Source organism: Calonectris borealis, unplaced genomic scaffold (assembly GCF_964195595.1).
Source record: "Calonectris borealis unplaced genomic scaffold, bCalBor7.hap1.2 HAP1_SCAFFOLD_214, whole genome shotgun sequence".
Taxonomy (NCBI): Eukaryota; Metazoa; Chordata; class Aves; order Procellariiformes; family Procellariidae; genus Calonectris; species Calonectris borealis.
The window spans coordinates 12501-32763 of NW_027441599.1; the positions used below are offsets into that span (position 1 = coordinate 12501).

Consider the following 20263-nt stretch of genomic DNA (forward strand, 5'->3'; position numbering starts at 1 on the left):
CCAGGAAGCATGCCATTTTCTACTGCTGCTATTTACATTTTAAATAGCAAACACACAAAAAAAAACTACACAAGCCCAAACACCAAGACTGATGTGCACAAAAAACCCACAACCCCTAAAGACCAATACCAACATGCATTAAAAAAAAACAACCACACAACCACCAAAGACCAAGACTGATGCACACAATAAAACCAAAACCCCCAAAGACCAAGACCAACACTAATACATGCCAAAAAAAAAAAACCACAACCCCTAAAGACCAATACAGATAACTCCCTCCTCTAACCACACATGAAACAAAAACAAACCCACACAAAGACAGAAAGAGAGACACAACAAAATCAAAGACAAAACTACATCAATGACAAAAACCAGAGAGACAACCAAATCATGAGACATCGGACAGACACACAAAAAAACGCTACAGACAGAAAAAAAAAACCAAAAACACAGACACAAAAAAAACACAGGAGACACAAAACAGATCAAAGAAAACTTTATTTAAACTTTATTGCAATCACTTTCTTTTAAGATACCTTAGAACCCTATTAAGGAGTTGTTTAACTACTAAAATTAGCTCTTGCTGCAATTAAGGTAATTAAACACAGCCATATTAGCATTCCATCTTTACTGCCTAGTTTGATGTTTTCCTTATGATACTACTCAGACACAATTCATGCCTGCTAGTGTCCCATTAACATCAGTGGTTCAATTGGACATCATTTATGCCCAAGTAGTATTCTACATTTCTTCAAAACTACTCAAAGTAATTTCAAAAACTATTTGTAATTGTGTAAAGGTTAAATATACTTAGGAGCCAGTAATGCACATGCTTTCTTTTAACCTGTCAAGAGTTACGTTTATCTATAGGTATTGACAACTCTCCCTCTAATGACTAATTCTCACTTAAATTATCACATACAAACATTATTGCCACAATAGTCCTCAAGCAAGAGCTGTCAATGCCTGTAACAATTCCCCACCACAGCACCCTCCAATTGGCAATCTTTAACCATAGGTATTAACAACACCCACTTAGTTTTGTACTTTCATTTGTTATTTCAGTTTTTACTGTGATTCCAATAGGGATACATTACTGCCTGTAATTTTTTTTTATTAATTTTTATGTTTAAATTGGTCCATTGCTATTTCCAGTAAGTTTTCCCATATCATTTTTTACATTTTAATTCTACAATATACTTTTACTAGAGACAAAAATTACTCTCAAGTTGATCAAATACTTCCTACAAATTACATTTCATCACTTCTCACTCATTATTTTTGAAAATGCATTTGACCTCAAAAATTCATCATTACCTTTAGAGTCAGCGCAAGTATTTAGTACCTGTGATTCTCTAGCTAGTAGTCTTTTCCACGTTTCTCCCTCCCACTACATTCTCAGTCTATTGCTTTATATCTCTAAGTTTGCCTCTTCGAGGTGACATCATCTCCACAATTTGTAATCCTAGGCAGAAAGTGACCGAGCTCCACTCATCTCAATGGGCCCCCTACTTCCATGCCTGCACACAAAAACAAAATCATAAAGCATCATTACATTAGAAACTACAAAGCCCCTCAAAAGAATTTACAATCCTAACACTAAACAATAAAGTTTAGCCCACCTGCTTCACAAGCTGGTCCTCTTCAACACTGATTCCCCACACCCTTCAACTGCATGATCATCAATCATCTTCCCATGACCATTCACTACACAACATACAATGACAGGCAAATGCCACATTCCAGGACAGCGCTCCCCAGGACCCGTGTTCCCAGAGGCCTAGAAAAACCATCCTCCTTGCAAAAACTTCAGCCCAAGCCCAACCTCCACCCAAACATTGGCAATGAACTCCCTTACAGTGTTTCTGGGACCAGGGTTGGGGGAGAATACAGCACACACACCCAACACACACATCCCCAGCCGGGGGTGGGAAATCCCCTGTCTAGGTTTTATTATATTTTTTTGTAACTCTCTGAACAAAAAAAAACAACCTCAACTCCACACACAACCTGCAGAGAAACATAAAAAAACACCACATAATCAAGCAAGGTTTATACATTCAAAACACACCACTCATTCAGCCACCACACAAGCTACCCCTCACTCTCGCCGATCCATTCTGCGACCAACCTGCCACAACGGGACATCACCCCATGTCTGCACCGCTCCCCGGGAACAGCATTCCCAGAGGCCTCAAAAATCACCCTGCCTGCAAAAACCCCGGCCCAAGCCTGACCTCTGCCCAAACATTGGCGATGAACATCACCTTGCAGAGCGGCCGGGACCAAGGGAAAAAAAAAAAACTCAGCCAGGGGAAAAAAAGAAATCCCCCAGCTGGGTTTTTTTTTATTATAATTAAAAAAAAAAATTACTCTCAACATTAAATACAGCCTGCAATAAAAAACTTCACACATACAAGGTTAGGCACATTCAAAAACTAACACTCATTCAACAACCACTTGCTCTACCCCTCACTCAAAACACCATTGTTTCACCACCCACCTGCCATGATGCCATATTGCTCCCATTCTAGACCCATCCCCAGAACTGTCTCGCCACACACCTCAAAGCAACATTGCCATTCCGTACAACTCCAAAGTTTCAGCCTTCTTAAGAGCAAGCCAGGGAAGATGCTTCACTACATTCACCGGGCCTGCTCCTTCTTCACTTTGATTTTTCTTCACTTCGATTTGGACGCTCTGGCAAGACACGCTTGAGAATTTTCTCCAGGGATCCGAATCACCCTGGGGCACCTGCAAAAAACTACAAAAGGGACTGTACACCCTGGTTAGCAATACCTACTGGCTATACAAAAAACCAGCCCAGACAACCTCCACCCAAACAGACTGTGCTAATCAAACCATGTAAAGCAAGTCACCTGGATGCTGACCAATAGCTTGAGAGGACTAAAAGCCTGTCTTGTTTTTGCACATGCCTTCTAACTGCAGATAGAAAAAAAACACATCAGATATTAAGCCCCACATAGACAAGTTAAGGCAAATTAGGGGTGAAACCCCTAAAGACAACTGTGGAAACAGAACTCCTGAGGGCAGAGCTGCCGGCACCGCCTGGCTCACCACCGCAAGAGATGACCCCTCCGAAACGCTTACCAGGCATGTCCATGCTTGAAGCTACAATGGCAAGCTAAGAAGGGCTCAACAGGCGCTATGCTAATGAGGCAATGCATTTGAGACCGTCAAGAGGGCTACTGAGGTGCCTGCTGATCATGAAGAGCTATGGAGACCTCAAGACCTGAGAAAGCTATTGTAGAAGACACAGAAGAGAGTCTACAGAAACTACACAACACCAGACACAGGCTGGAACTGCCGAGCCCGGCACACGCTAGCATCATGCTAAAGAATAACCCGCTCCCTTTACACCTTCCCAAAAGGGACTGTTCCTGGACAGTCCTCTCCCCTACACTAACTTCGTAACCCCTTCCTGCAATTCCCAACCTTGTTCCCTCCCCAGCCCTGGTCCCTCAACTTAGTTTTCAGAAGGCCAGGGATCTGAATCCATCCTAAAAACAAAAAACCACAAAACCCAAAACACTAACTGGGATGTTGCTGCACTCACCCAGTTCCTCTTTATCTGCCAAAAAAAAAAAACACTACACCCACAACAAAAAAAAACCAAACCACAAAACAGTGCTGGTATTCAGCATCACACTAACCTCCTCCTCAAAAGCGCCATAGTGCTCTGCTCACCTGCTCCACCCTGATTCCAAAGTCAGATGCTGCAAATGTCACTTGTGGCACCCAAGATGTCAAGAGACACAAAGTTACCATTGCGCTTGGGAGAAATCACCAGCCCCACGCTCCTCCTCTCTACTACCCCAGCTCACCTCAAATGCTCATCCAATTCCAAAGGCAGCCAGCACAGCTCCCGCAAAACCAAAAGGTAAATGGTTAACCAAGATGCCATTTAATACTTAGCTATTAAATGGAGACCCAGCCAACAACCTCCTCACCTTCCCGGACCGCTCCTCAGTGGGCAGCTACACCCCTCTGAGGCTACCTGCAGCGTGTGGAAAAACCCAAGCTAAAAGCACAGCCTGCCTGCAGCAATTCTCATCTCCCCCTCTTTTACCTTGGCCTTTACCTGCGCACCCAGCCTCCGTCATTTGGGGCTGCTGCGTTGAAGCTTGTGTACCACTTGGGAAGCCCAAACAACAGGTAATGCTTATAACTTCACTGACAATACACCACCTGAAAAATAACTGCTACTTCAGCCCACTAGTCATTGCTCACCTTGCCCAAGTCAACTCCGGTGCCCATATCCCACTTGGCTCATTGCTTTGCATCTTTGGGGAAAAAAAAACCCACAACATTATGCAGTCATATAGCCAACAAGACTCACCTTCCCTCCGACACCACAGGCTGACCCACTTTAATCACAGAATACCAAGTTGCAAGGAACCTCAAGGATTATCTGCTCCAACCTTTCTTGGCAAAAGCACGGTCTAGACAAGATGGCCCAGCACCCTGTCTGGCCAAATCTTACTAGTGTCCGATGTTGAGGAATCTGCCGCTTCCCTGGGGATAACATCCCAATGGCTGATTCTTCTTATTGTGAAAAGTTTTCCTCTTGTGTCCAATCAGAATCTCCCCAAGAGTAACTTGTACCCATTACCCCTCATCTTTTTTATGTGACTCCTTGTAAAAGGGGAGTCTCCATCATCTTTGTAACCACAATTTACCTACTGGAACATGGTGATGAGGTCTCCCCTAAGCCTTCTTTTCTCAAGGGTACACAAACACAGTTCTCTCAACCTTTCCTCATGCGTCAGGGTTCCCAGTCTTTTGATCATCTTTGTGGCCCTTCTCTGGGCCCTCTCCAGCCTGTTCACATCTTTTTTTGTATAGTGGGGAACAACACCTAACACAGTATTCTAGGTGTGACCTGGCAAGCGCCAAGTAGAGTGGGATGACAACTTCTATATCTCTGCTGACGATACCCTTGTTGATGCAATCCAGCATCATATTGGCCGCCTTTGCTGCAGCAGCATGCTGTTTGCTCAGATTGAGCTTGTTCTCCACCAGGACCCCCGGGTCCCTTTCCACAGCTGCTCCCCAGCTGGATACATCGCAGCCTGTACTGCACTCCTGGATATGTTTTCCCAGGTGCAAGACCTAACTTTTGACTTTGTTGAACTTCATAAGGTTCTCATTAGCCCATTCTTCCAGCCTATCCAGCAGGTCTTCCTGCAGAGTGGCTCTCTCCTCCAAAGTGTCCGCTTCCCCACTCAGTTTGTTATCACATCAAGCTTCATCAGGGTACACTCGATCCCATTATCGGAGCAGCTGAGGGAACTGGGGTTGTTTAGCCTGGAGAAGAGGAGGCTGAGGGGAGACCTCATCGCACTCTACCGCTACCTGAAAGGAGGTTGTAGTGAGTTGGGTGTTGGTCTCTTCTGCCAAGTAACTAGCGATAGGACAAGAGGAAATGGCCTCAAGTTGTGCCAAGGGAGGTTTAGATTGGACATTAGGAGAAATTTCTTTACTGAAAGAGTGATCAGGCCTTGGAACAGGCTGCCCAGGGAAGTGGTGGAGTCACCATCCCTGGAAGTATTTAAAAGACGTGTAGATGAGGCACTTAGGGACATGGTTTAGTGGACATGGTGTGTTGGGTTGACGGTTGGACACGATGATCTTAGAGATCTTTTCCAACCTGTATGATTCTATGATTCTATGATCACTTATGAAGATATTTAACAGTGCTGGGCCCAATATCAATCCCTGGGGGGACCCCACTTGCAACAGGTTGCCTGTTTGAAAAGGAGCTATTAACTACCACCCTCTGGGGGTAGCTTGTTAGCAAGTTCTCCACCCACCAAACAGACCACTTGTCTAGACTAACGCATCAGTTTCTCTAGGAGGGGGCTGTGGGAAATCATATCAAAAGCCTTGGAGAAATCCAGGTAGACCATGTCCACCGCCGCCCCACATCAACCAAGCATGTTACTTTGTCATAGAAGGCGATCAGGTTTGTCAAGCATGATTTACCCTTGGTGAGTCCATGCTGGCTCTTCCCAATCGCGTGCTTCATGTGACTTGTGATATCACACAGGAATATTCATTGCACAGCTTTCCCAGGGACTTAAGTATGACTGATGGGCCTACAATTACCTGGATGCTCCTTTATGCCCTTCTTGTAGATGGGGTGACATTAGCCTTCTTCTAGTCTTCTGGGACATCACCCAATCTCCACGACTTCTCAAACATTATGGAAAGCAACCTTACCACAACCTTCTTACGGTGCTACACTTGCATCCTCTGTCATTCTTTGGTGCATGGCTTATTCCTATGCATCTACAAAAAAAATAATATCAAACAAGTCACTCAGTTACAGAGCAATAGCTTAACAATTCCAGAAGTCTTCTTTCCATTTAAGAATCAATCTGATTCAATAGACCTGACCAGCCCCTCCCACACGGCTCTGCTCCTCCCCATGAAACACCATTGAAAGAGCTGTCCACGCAACCTGCTGATGGCTACTCGATCTGAGATGACTGTGCAACCTTTGCCTCAACGGTCTAGGCATATCAACGTATTAACCACCGACTCTTATGGCTATTCCACCTCCCCCTGACTCTACACCCCCAGGCAAGGCAGCTCCAAGCCAAACACACACATGCACAGACCAACACTATACAGAACCCTACAAACAATGCGCCTCAAAGAGGAGAGAAAACTCTCGGCAAGAATGACGACACCCAAACGGAAGACACCGTTCAGGCAAGACGATGCATGGGACCGTGACAGTGATGCGAGGAGGCTCTGGGGCAACCCCAGAAAAAGGAGTAGAACCTCACGGCCCATGACAAGCAGTTGCTCTCAAAACTGAGAGGATGGATGCACAAGAAGCCTGGCCTCAAGACCTAAGAATGTAAGGATGCAGGGAAACAATCCCAGTCTGCAAAAATGGGCATCTAGAGAGCAGAGCTGCTCCCGCAGCCAAGAAGGATGCCGCAAAAGAGGAGTGTCCAGAAAGTTCTGAGACGCAGGACCAATCCACACCTTAAGCTTGTAACGCAAAAGAAGCGGCATCCAATTGGTGCTGCACCGATGAGTACAGACAGTCGAGATCCTAGGGACGGCACCCGACGTGCGTGCTGTGCTCTGAGCGCAAAGAGGACATCGAGACCTGAGGAAGGCCTAAGACACAGAAGACAGACCACACAAACTACACAACGACAGACACAGGCTGGAACTGCCCTGCCCGGCTCACGTTAGCATCACACTGATGAGTAACCCGCTCCCTTTAACTGCCCAAGGGGGACGGTTCCTGGACAGCCCCCTGCCCTACACTATCTTTAAAACCCCTTCATGCAATTGCCAACCTGGTCCCCTCCCTCCCTCGACCCACCTCCAGCGCCTCAACTTAGCTTTCAGAGGGCCAGGAATCTGAATCCATTCTCTACAAGGAAAAACCACAATCAGCCCACTGGGTTAACCCTGCAGTCACCAGGTTCCTCTTCACCATCTGCAAAAAAAAAAAAAAACACAAACAATGCATGCACAACAGTGCCACCAGTCAGTGTCACATCAGTCAACATGGACCTTTCCCACAGCATCCCCCGCCTGAGACACACCGTTGCATTCCACTCACCTGCTCCACACCAATACCAGACTCAGACGCTGCAGCTGTCATCGCTTCTGATGCCTAGGATACCAAGAGACACAAAATTACCGTTGCACTTGCCAGAAACCCCTAGCCCCATGCTCCTCTTCTCTACTACCCAGCTCACCTCAAATGCTCATCTAGTTCCAAAGGCGGCCAGCTCGACACCTGCAAAACCACAGAGAAACACTTCAGTTGCCATGTAATACTTCGCTATTAGACACCCACCCGGTCCACCTTCTCGGACCCCTCGTCAGCATGCGGCAGCGTCGCCCCTCCGAGCCTGCGTGCGGCACCTGCAGAAACCCAAGCAAAAAGGCACATGCTGAGATACTGCCCAAAACCGCAGCCTGCCCACACCAATACGTGTCTCCCACTCCTTTACCTTGACAGCTCAGCCACCCGGCCTCCGTCACCTTTGGTTGCCATGTTGAGGTTTGTGCACCACCTGTAAGACCCAAACAACAAGGCTTGCTTATAACTTCACCAGCAGTACGACACCTGAAAAATAACCGCTACTTAAGCCCACCAATCACCACTCGCCTTGCCCGAGTCAGCTCCAGTGCCCGTATCCCACGTTACTCCTCCCTTTGCACCTTCAAATTAAAAAAATTACCATAATGTAGTCATACAGCCACCAGTCACATCGTCCCGCTAATACCATGCAACAACCCACCTTCTTACGGCGCTCCACTCGCCTCTCCTACGTCACCCTTTGGTGCGTGGCTTGTCCCTCTGCATCTGAAAAAGCAATAACGTCGAAGAAGTCATCCAGTTGCAGAGCAATAGCTTAACAATTCCAGAAGTCATCTTTCCATTTAGGAATACCATTAAGAATCCAACAATACATCCTGCCGTTAAAAAAAAAACACCACACCCAAACAACCCACAACCTTTAAGGCCCAAACATAGAAGCCTTAACACCTTGGAGATTCAATCTGCTTTACTACCCCTGACCAGCCCCTCCCACACGGCTCTGCTCCTCCCCATGAAACACCATTGAAAGAGCTGTCCACGCAACCTGCTGATGGCTACTCGATCTGAGATGACTGTGCAACCTTTGCCTCAACGGTCTAGGCATATCAACGTATTAACCACCGACTCTTATGGCTATTCCACCTCCCCCTGACTCTACACCCCCAGGCAAGGCAGCTCCAAGCCAAACACACACATGCACAGACCAACACTATACAGAACCCTACAAACAATGCGCCTCAAAGAGGAGAGAAAACTCTCGGCAAGAATGATGACACCCAAACAGAAGACACCGTTCAGGCAAGGAGACGCATGGGACCGTGACAGTGATGCAAGGAGGCTCTGTGGCAACCCCAGAAAAAGAGAAGAACATCATGGCCCATGACAAGAAGATACTCTCAAAACTGAGAGGATTTACACACCAGAAGCCTGGCCACAAGACCTAAGAACATAAGGATGCAGGGAAACAATCCCAGTCCGTGAAAATGGACGGCTAGAGAGCAGAGCTGCTCCTGCAGCCAAGAAGGATGCCGCAAGAGATGACCATCTGCAGTTCTGAGACGCAGGACCAATCCACACTTTAAGCTTGTAACACAAAAAAAGCAGCGTCCGATGGGTGCTACACCGATGAGTACAGACAGTCGAGATCCTAGGGATGGCACCCGAGGTGCATGCTGTGCTCCTCGAGCACAAAGAGGACATCGAGACCTGAGGAAGGCCTAAGACACAGAAGACAGACCACACAAACTACACAACAGACACAGGCTGGAACTGCCCGGCTCACGTTAGCATCACACTGAAGGATAACCCGCTCCCTTTAACTGCCCAAGGGGGATTGTTCCTGGAGAGCCCTTTGCCCTAAGTAACTTTAAATGCACCTTCCTGCAGTTAGCAGCCTTGTCTCCTTGCCCCTCCCCAGTCATCTTCCCTCAACTTAGCTTTCAGAGGGCTGGGGGTCTGAATAAATCCTTGACAAAAAACACATTGAGTAGCTGATATTTTCCTGCAGTCACCAGGTTCCTCTTCAGTATCTGAAAAAAAAAAACTACAAAAGATCATACCAGCAGTAAGCATCATGACAGTAGACACCGCTCTCTTCCACAACACCCTCATCCTCACAAGAGCCATGGCATTGCGCTTGCCTGCTCCACGCCGATTCCAGAGTTGGATGCTGCGTCCACCATTACTTGTGGCACCTAAGATACCAAGACACACAAAGTTACTATTGCGTTTGTGAGAAATCACCAGTCCCATGCTCCTCCTCTCTACTACCCAGCTCACCTCAAAGGCTCATCCAATTCCAAAGGCGGCCCACTCGGCACCTGCAAGATCACAGAGAAACACTTCACTGAGTTGCCATGTAATACTTCGCTATTAGACACCCACCCGGCCCACAACCGCCTCACCTTCTCGGACCCCTTCGTCAGCATGCAGCAGCGTCGCCCCTTCGAGCCTGCGTGCGGCACCTGCAGAAACCCAAGCAAAAAGGCACATGCTGAGATACTGCCCAAAAATGCAGCCTGCCCACAGTGACTCCTGTCTCCCTCTCCTTTACCTTTGCCGCTCAGCTATCCCACCTCCAACATTTTGGTTTGCCACATTGAAGCTTGCGCACCACCTGTAAAACACAAACAAGGGATGCTTATAACTTCACCAGCAATACAACACCTGAAACATAACCGCTACTTAAGCCCACCAATCACCGCTCACCTTGGCCGAGTCAGCTCCGGTGCCCATATCCCACACGGCTCATCGCTTTCCACCTTCAAATTAAAAAATAGAAATACCATAACGAAGTCATATAGCCACCCATCATATCTTCCCTCTAATATCACCCACCAACCCTCCTTCTTGTAGTGCTCCACTTGTCCCTCTGCATCTGCAAAAAACAATATTGAATGAGTCACCTGGATGGAGAGCGATAGCTTAATAATTGCAGAGGACTTGTTTCCCTATAGGAATACCATCTAGAATCCAACTATACTTCCTGCCATTAAACAAGTTTTATAAATCAAAGATTAAGCCATACACATACAAGCCTTAATGCCTTTGAGATTCAATTTCCTTCACTACCCCTGCACAGCATCTCCCACATGGCTCAGCTCATCCCCATAAAACATTATCAGAAGAGCTGTCCACGCAGCCTGCCAACAGCTACTGAGTCTGAAATGACTGTACAACCGTTGCCTCAACAGTCTAGGCATATCAATGTATTAACCGTAGACTCTTATGGCTAATCCACCTCCCTCTGACTCTACACTCCCAGGCAAGGCAGCTCCAAGCCAAACACACACACGCACAGACCGACACTACATGGAACCCTACAAAAAATGCACCTCAAAGAGGAGGGAAAACTCTTGGCAAGAAGAATGACACCCAGACAGAAGACGCTGTCAGGCAAGACAACCTATGGGACCATAACGGTGACATGAGGAGGCTCTGTGGCAACCCCAGAAAAAGGATTTGAACCTCATGGCCCGTGACAAGAAGATACTCTCAAAACAGAGAATGTGCAAGCAAGAAGACTAGCCTCAAGACCTAAGAGCCTAAGGATGCAGGGAAGAATTCCCAGTCCGTGAAAACGGACAGCTAGAGAGCAGAGCTGCTCCTGCAGCCAAGAAGGATGCCGCAAAAGATGACTGTCTGGAAACTTCAAGACACGAGACCGATCCACGCTTTCAGCTTGTAATGCAAGAAAAGAAGTGCCTCTGGGGTGCTATGCTGATGAGTGCAGGCATTCGAGACCTTAGGGATGGCACCCGTGCCCCTCAAGTGCAAAGACCAATGAGGACATCGAGACCTGTGGAAGGCCTAAGACACAGAAGACAGACCACACAAACTACACAACAACAGACACAGGCTGGAACTGCCCTGTCCTAGCCTCATGCTGAAGAGTAACCTGCTCCCTTTAACTGCCCAAAGGGGACTGTTCCTGGACAGCCCTTTGCCCTAAGTAACTTTAAATGCACCTTCCTGCAGTTGCCAACCTTGTCTCCTTGCCCCCTCCCCAGCCATCGTCCCTCAACTTAGCTTTCAGAGGGGCAGGGGTGTGAATAAATCCTTGACAAAAAACACATTGAGTAGCTGATATTTTCCTGCAGTCACCAGGTTCCTCTTCAGTATCTGAAAAAAAAAAAACCAACACACACACCAGCAGTAAGCATCATGACAGTAGACACCGCTCTCTTCCACAACACCCTCATCCTCACAAGAGCCGTGGCATTGCGCTTGCCTGCTCCATGCCAATTCCAGAGTCGGGCACCATTACTTGTGGCACCTAAGATACCAAGACACACAAAGTTAACATTGCATTTGTGAGAAATCACCAGTCCCATGCTCCTCCTCTCTACTACCCAGCTCACCTCAAACTCTCATCTCATTCAAAAGGTAGCCCGCATAGCACCTGCAAGATCACAGAGAAACACTTCACTGAGTTGCCATGTAATAATTTGCTATTAGATGCCAACCCGGCCCACAACCGCCTCACCTTCTCAGGCCCCTCACCAGCATGTGGCAGCATCGCCCCTTCGAGCCTGCGTGCGGCACCTGCAGAAACTAAAGCAAAAAGGCACATGCTGAGATACTGCCCAAAACTGCACTCTGCCCACACCGATTCATGTCTCGCACTCCTTTACCTTGACAGCTCACTCACCCGGCCTCCGTCAGCTTCAGTTGCCATCTTAAGGTTTGTGCACCACCTGTAAAACACAAACAACAAGGGTTGCTTACAACTTCACCAGCAATACAACACCTGAAACATAACCGCTACTTAAGCCCACCAATCACAGCTCACCTTGCCCGAGTCAGCTCCAGTGCCCATAGCCCACGTTGCTCCTCCCTTTGCACCTTCAAATTAAAAGAAAAATAGAAATACCATAATGTAGTCATATAGCCACCAGTCACATCTTCCCTCTAATACCACCCACCAACCCACCTTCTTCTAGTGCTCCGCTCGCCTCTTGACCATCACCCTGCACAGCTCGTCCTTCTGCATCTGCAAAAACAATATTGAATGAGTCACCCGGATGCAGAGCAATAGTTTAACAATTCCAGAGGACTTGTTTCAATGTAGGAATACTATCTAGAATCCAACTATACATACTGTCATTAAACAAAATTTAGAAGTCAAACATTTACCCCTACACATACAAGCCTTAAGACTTTTGAGACTCAATCTGCTTCACTACCCCTGAACAGCCCTTCCCACATGGCTCAGCTCATCCCCATAAAACATCATTAAAAGAGCTGTCCACACAGCCTGCCAACAGCTACTGAGTCCTAGATGACTGTACAGCCGTTGCCTCAACGGTCTAGGCGCATCAACGTATTAACCATAGACTCTTATGGCTATTCCACCTATCCCTGACTCTACAACCCCGGACAGGGCTGCTCCAAGCCACACACGTGCACAGACCAACACTACACAACACTAAACTGCATGCCTCAAAGATGAGAGCAAAATCACGGCAAGAAGAATGCGACCCAGACGGAAGACATGATCAGGCAAGACGACCTGCGGGACTGTGACGGTGACGTGAAGAGGCTCTGTGGCAACCCCAGAGAAAGTAGAGCGTCATGACCCGTGACAAGGAGTTGCTCTCGAAACTGAGAGGATGTACACACAAGAAGCCTGGCCTCAAGACCTGAGAACGTAAGGATGCAGGGAAACAATTCCAGTCCACGAAAACATATGGCTATAGAGCAGAGCTAGTCACACAGCCGGGAAGGATGCTGCAAAAGATGACTATCCGGAAAATTTGAGACACAAGACCAATCCACGCTTTCAGCTTGTAATGCAAGGAAAAATCACCCTATTGGTGCTACACCAATGAGTAGAGGCATTCAAGATCCTAGGGATGGCGCTTGAGGCGTGTGCTGTGCTCCTCGAGCACAAAGAGGACAGAGACCTGCAGAAGGCCTAAGACACAGAAGACAGACCACACAAACTACACAACAACAGACACAGGCTGGAACTGCCCTGCCCGGCACACGCTAACATCATGCTGATAAGTAACCCGCTCCCTTTATCTGCCCAAAAGTGGCTGTTCCTGGACAGCTCTTTGCTCTAAGTAACTTTAAATGCACCTTCCTGCAGTTGCCAACCTTGTCTCCTTGCCCCCTTCCGAGCCATCATCCCTCAACTTAGCTTTCAGAGGGGCGGGGGTGTGAATCCATCCTTGACAAAACACACATTGGCTAGCTGATATTTTCCTGCAGCCACCAGGTTCCTCTTCAGTATCTGAAAAAAAAAAACTGCAAAAGAGCATACCAGCAGTAAGCATCATGACAGTAGACACCGCTCTCTTCCACAACACCCTCATCCTCACAAGAGCCATGGCATTGCGCTTGCCTGCTCCACGCCGATTCCAGAGTTGGATGCTGCGTCCACCATTACTTGTGGCACCTAAGATACCAAGACACACAAAGTTACTATTGCGTTTGTGAGAAATCACCAGTCCCATGCTCCTCCTCTCTACTACCCAGCTCACCTCAAAGGCTCATCCAATTCCAAAGGCGGCCCACTCGGCACCTGCAAGATCACAGAGAAACACTTCACTGAGTTGCCATGTAATACTTCGCTATTAGACACCCACCCAGCCCACAACCGCCTCACCTTCTCGGACCCTTTCATCAGCATGCGGCAGCGTCGCCCCTTCGAGCCTGCGTGCGGCACCTGCAGAAACCCAAGCAAAAAGGCACATGCTGAGATACTGCCTGAAACTGCAGCCTGCCCACAGGGTTTCCTATCACCCTCTCATTGACCTCAGCCGCTCAGCTGTCCAGCCTCCATCATTTTGGTTTGCCCCATTGAAGCTTGTGCACCACCTGTAAAACACAAACAAGGCTTAATTACAACTTCACCAGCAATATGACACCTGAAAAATAACTGCTACTTCAGCCCACCAATCACCATCCACCTTGGCCACATCAACTCGGCCCATATCCCACATGGCTTATCGCTTTGCCCCTTCAAATTAAAAAATAAATACCATAATGTAGTCGTATACCCACCAGTCACATCTTCTCTCTAATACCACCCACCAACCCTCCTTCTTTAGTGCTCCGCTCGTCCCTCTGCAAAAACAATATTGAATGAGTCACCTGGATGCAAAGAGATAGCTTAACAATTGCAGAGGACTTGTTTCCACGTAGGAATACCATCTAGAATCCAACTATACTTCCTGCCGTTAAAAAAAATTTTATAAATCAAACATTAAGCTGTACACATACAAGCCTTAATGCCTTTGAGATGCAATTTCCTTCACCAACCCTGCACAGCACCTCCCACATGGCTCAGCTCACCCCCATAAAACATGATCAAAAGAGCTGTCCACACAGCCTGCCAACAGCCACTGAGTCCTAGATGACTGTACAACCGTTGCCTCAACGGTCTAGGCATATCAACGTATTAACCATAGACTCTTATGGCTATTCCACCTCCCCGTGACTCTACACCCCCAGGCAGGGCAGCTCCAAGCCACACACTCACATGCACAGACCAATGCTACATGGAACTCAAAAAAATGCACCTCAATGAGCAGAGAAATCTCTCGGCAAGAAGAATGACACCCGAACGGAATACGCCATTTGGCAAGAAAATGCATGGGACCATGACAGTGATGTGAAGAGGTTCTGTGGCAACCCCAAAAAGAGTAGAACATCATGGCCCATGACAAGAAGTTATTCTCAAAACAGAGAGGATGTACACAGAAGAAGCCTAGCTTCAAGACCTAAAAACCTAAGGATGCAGGGAAGAAATCCTAGTCCGTGAAAACGGACAGCTAGAGAGCAGAACTGCTCACACAGCTGGGAAAGATGCCGCAAGAGATGACCATCCGGAAACTTCCAAGACACAAGACCAATCCACGCTTTAAGCTTGTAACACAAGGAAAAAGCACCTGATTGGCGCTATGCCAACGAGTACAGGCATTCAAGATCCTAGAGACAGCGCCGGAGGCATGTGCTGTGCTCCTGAAGCACAAAGAGGACATCGAGACCTGCGGAAGACCTAAGACACAAAAGACAGACCACACAAACTACACAACAACAGACACAGGCTGGAACTGCCCTGCCCTAGCCTCATGCTGAAGAGTAACCCGCTCCCTTTAACTGCCCAAAGGAGACCTGTTCCTGGACAGCCCTCTGCCCTAAGTAACTTTAAATGCACCTTCCTGCAATTGCCAACCTTATCTCCTTGCCCCCTCCCCAGCCATCGTCCCTCAACTTAGCTTTCAGAGGGCCAGGGGTTTGAATCCATCCTTGACAAAAAACACATTGGCTAGCTGATATTTTCCTGCAGTCACCAGGTTCCTCTTCAGTATCTGGAAAAAAAAACAACCCAACACACACCAGCAGTAAGCATCATGACAGTAGACGCCGCTCTCTCCTGCAACACCCTCATCCTCACAAGAGCCGTGGCATTGCGCTTGCCTGCCCCATGGCGATTCCAGAGGCGGACGCTGCGGCTGCCGTTACTTCTGGCACCTAAGATACCAAGACACACAAAGTTACCACTGCGTTTGTGAGAAATCACCGGTCCCGTGCTCCTCCTCTCTACTACCCAGCTCACCTCAAACGCTGATCCAACTCCAAAGGCGGCCTGCACGGCACGTGCAAAACCACAGAGAAATGCTTCACTGAGTTGCCACGTAATACTTTGCCATTAGACGCCAATCCGGCCCACAACCGCCTCACCTTCTCGGACCCCTCGTCAGCATGCGGCGGCGTCACCCCTCCGAGCCTGCGTGCGGCACCTGCAAAAACCCAAGCAAAAAGGCACGTGCTGAGATACTACCCAAAACTGCAGCCTGCCCACACCGATTCGTGTCTCACACTCCTTTACCTCGACAGCTCACCCACCTGGCCTCCGTCAGCTTGGGTTGCCACGTTAAGGTTTGCACACCACCTGTAAGACCCAAACAACAAGGCTTGCTTATAACTTCACCAGCAATACAACACCTGAAAAATAACCGATTCTTCAGCCCACCAATCACCGCTTACCTTGCCCGAGTTGGCTCCAGTGCCCATATCCCATGTTGCTCCTCCCTTCGCACTTTCAAATAAAAAAAAAAACAACCATAACGTAATCATATAGCCACCAGTCACATCATCTCTCTAATACCATGCAACAACCCACCTTCTTACAGCACTCCGCACGCCTCTCCTACGTCACCCTTTGGTGCGGGGCTTGTCCCTCCACATCTGAAAAAGCAATAACATCAAACAAGTCACCCAGTTGCAGAGCAATAGCTTAACTATTCCAGAAGTCTTGTTTCCATTTAGGAATATCATTAAGAATCCAACAATACATCCTGCCGTTAATAAAAAAACTACACAAACAACCCACAACCTTTAAGCCCCAAACATATAAGCGTTAACACCTTTGAGATTCAATCTGCTTTATGACGCCTGACCAGCCCCTCCCACACAGCTCTGCTCCTCCCCATAAAACACCATTGAAAGAGCTGTCCACACCACCTGCCAATGGCTTCTCAATCTGAGATGACTGTACAACCTTTGCCTCAACGGTCTAGGCATATCAACATATTAACCATAGACTCTTATGGCTATTCCACCTACCCCTGACTCTACACCTCCAGGCAGGGCCGCTCCAAGCCAAACACACACACATGCACAGACCGACGCTATACGGAACGCTATAAACAACATACCGCAAAGAGGAGAGAAAAAGCTCGGCGAGAAAAATGACACCTAAATGGAAGATGCCGTCAGGCAAGAAGACCTGCAGGGCTGTGACATGAGGAGGCTCTATGGCAACACCAGAGAAAGAGTAGAACGTCACAGCCCATGACAAGAAGTTGCTCTCAAAACTGAGAGGATGGATGTGCAAGAAGCTTGGCCTCAAGACCTAAGAACGTAAGGATGCAGGGAAACAATCCCAGTCTGCAAAAATGGACGGCTAGAGAGCTGAACTGCTCACGCAGCCGGGAAGGATGCCGCAAAAGACGACCGTCCGGAAACTTCGAGACACGAGACCGATCCACGCTTTCAGCTTGTAACGCAAGGAAAAAGCGCCCTATTGGCGCTATGCCGACGAGTACAGGCATTCGAGATCCTAGGGATGGTGCCCGAGGCGCATGCTGCGCTCCTCGAGCGCAAAGAGGACATCGAGACCTGAGGAAGGCCTAGGACACAGAAGACAGACCATGCAAACTACACAACAACAGACACAGGCTGGAACCGCCCTGCCCGGCTCATGCTAACATCACGCTGATAAGTAACCTGCTCCCTTTAACCGCCCAAGGTGAACTGTCCCTGGACAGTCCCCTGCCCTACACTGTCTTTAAAACCCCTTCGTGCGATCGCCAACCCGGTCCCCTCCCTCCCTCGATCCATCTCCAGCACCAGTGCCTCAACTTAGCTTTCAGAGGGCCGGGAGTCTGAATCCATCCTCTACAGCAAAAGCCACAGTCAGCCCACTGGGTTAATCCTGCAATCGCCAGGTTCCTCTTCACCATCTGCAAAAAAAACAAACGACGCATGCACAACGGTGCCGCCAGGCAGCGTCACATCGGTCAACATGGACCTTTCCCACAACATCCCCCACCTCAGACACAGCGTTGCATTCCACTCACCCGCTCCACGCCGATTCCAGAGTCGGACGCAGCGGCTGTCATCGCTTCTGATGCCTAGGATACCAAGAGACACAAAATTACCATTGCACTTGCCAGAAACCACCAGCCCCATGCTCCTCCTCTCTACTACCCAGCTCACCTCAAACGCTGATCCAATTCCAAAGGCGCCCACATGGCACCTGCAAAACCACAGAGAAATGCTTCAGTTGCATGTAATACTTTGCTATTAGATGCCAATCCGGCCCACAAGCACCTCACCTTCTCGGACCTCTTCGTCAGCATGTGGCGGCGTCGCCCCTTCGAGCGTGCGTGCGGCACGTGCAGAAACCCAAGCGAAAAGGTATGTGCGAGATACTGCCCGAAACTGCAGCCTGCCCACAGTGTTTCCTATCATCCTCTCCTTTACCTTGGCCGGTAAGCTGTCCAGCTTCCATCAGCTTGGGTTGCCACACTGAAGCTTGCGCACCACCTGTAAGACCCAACCAACAAGACTTGCTTATAACTTTACCAGCAATACAACACCTGAAAAATAACCGCTACTTCAGCCCATCAATCACCAGTCAACTTGCCAGAGTCAGCTCCGGTGCCCATAGCCCACGTTGCTCCTCCCTTTGCACCTTCAAATAAAGAGAAAAATAGAAATACCATAATGTAGTCACATAGCCACCAGTCACATCTTCCCTCTAATACCACCCACCAACCCAGCTTCTTCCAGTGCTCCGCTCGCCTCTTGACGATCGCCCTGAACAGCTCGTCCCTCTGCATCTGCAAAAACAATACTGAATGAGTCACCCAGAGGCAGAGCAATAATTTAACAATTCCAGAGGACTTGTTTCCATGTAGGAATACTATCTAGAATCCAAGTATACATCCTATCATTAGACAAAATTTAGAAGTCAAGCATTTAGCCTTACACATACAAGCCTTAATACCTTTGGGACTCAGTTTCCTTCACTACCCCTGAACAGCCCCTCCCACATGGCTCAGCTCACCCCCATAAAACATCATTGAAAGAGCTGTCCACACAGCCTGCCAACAGCTACTGAGTTCGAGATGACCGTACAACCGTTGCCCCAACGGTCTAGGCATATCAACATATTAACGCTAAACTGCATGCTGCAAAGAGGAGCATAAGTAAAATAAATAAAAAATTAATAAAAAACCAAAACCACATTATTAACCAAAACCATACATCTTGCCACCTCTGAACACCCAATACAAATTTACTGACCTGGGGGGGAAAAGAAAAAAGCTGCATACAATTGTGCTTTCTTCTACACATGCAGCTGAACCTTGACTGGTCCCGAAGCCCTTACCTTAACCAGACACCTCTGCTTCTCTAAATATCAAAACAAGACTACCCAAAGAGCTTAGGCAGCTCAAAAGCTGCAGTCAGCTGCAGGAACAGCAGACCACCACCTCCAGAGAAGCCCAGCAGCAGAATGAGCTGCCTGAGGAGAGGCTGTAGCTCATATACCCCGGGCCCCGCCCACCACCCTTCCCACAATCCCCTGGCAAAGGGGAGGAGCGAACCACCAGAAGGAATGAAGGCAGCCAGAGGAGCAGCAGGGAGTTTTCTCACCTGCCTTAAGTTTACAGCATGCAAAGCACCAAACAGAGGAAGCCCCCCTTACAGCAAACGACCATGCCTGCTCTTTTACTACAACTGCATCTATTGCATCAGCAATGTGACCAGGTAGGGACTTGGACTTAATTTTTCTGGGGCGTAGATAGAAGAAGATAGATGTCCTACTAAGCTGCACGGGAAGGTAGATCATTCGATGCAATAAAAATATCATTCTTAAAAATTACGTGCCTTGGTTTCCTCTCAAAAACCCAAAATGCTGTGGGGTTAGACTTCATTTCTAGCAACCCCACGCATGCTACCTAACTTCTAACACAACTCTGTTCCAGATAGGACTGAACGACAAAGCAGAATTAGATCCTGTAAGACTCCCTTCTCAAAGATATCTCTGGGTGCAAAGCAAATTATTTGATGTAAATCACCGACGATTCAGAGACCCCCAGGAGCACCCCAGGACCCCCAGCAACACCCCATGGACAC

General features: G+C 48.1%; 3 long non-coding RNA genes across 3 annotated transcripts; all 3 read right to left on the bottom strand.

Annotated features, from left to right (window-relative positions):
- Nucleotides 1–483: 483 nt before the first annotated feature.
- LOC142077324 (uncharacterized) lies at nucleotides 484–2882 on the bottom strand. The gene is made up of 2 exons (XR_012671726.1): nucleotides 2568–2882; nucleotides 484–1523 (listed from the first exon to the last, which is right to left on the bottom strand). It is a non-coding gene; the product is annotated as an uncharacterized LOC142077324 (long non-coding RNA).
- A 7221-nt stretch (nucleotides 2883–10103) lies between these two features.
- Nucleotides 10104–12683, bottom strand: LOC142077323 (uncharacterized). The gene is made up of 3 exons (XR_012671725.1): nucleotides 12580–12683; nucleotides 10313–10461; nucleotides 10104–10220 (listed from the first exon to the last, which is right to left on the bottom strand). It is a non-coding gene; the product is annotated as an uncharacterized LOC142077323 (long non-coding RNA).
- Nucleotides 12684–14097: 1414 nt separating this feature from the next.
- Nucleotides 14098–18669, bottom strand: LOC142077325 (uncharacterized). The gene is made up of 3 exons (XR_012671727.1): nucleotides 18605–18669; nucleotides 16298–16356; nucleotides 14098–14132 (listed from the first exon to the last, which is right to left on the bottom strand). It is a non-coding gene; the product is annotated as an uncharacterized LOC142077325 (long non-coding RNA).
- Nucleotides 18670–20263: the final 1594 nt, after the last annotated feature.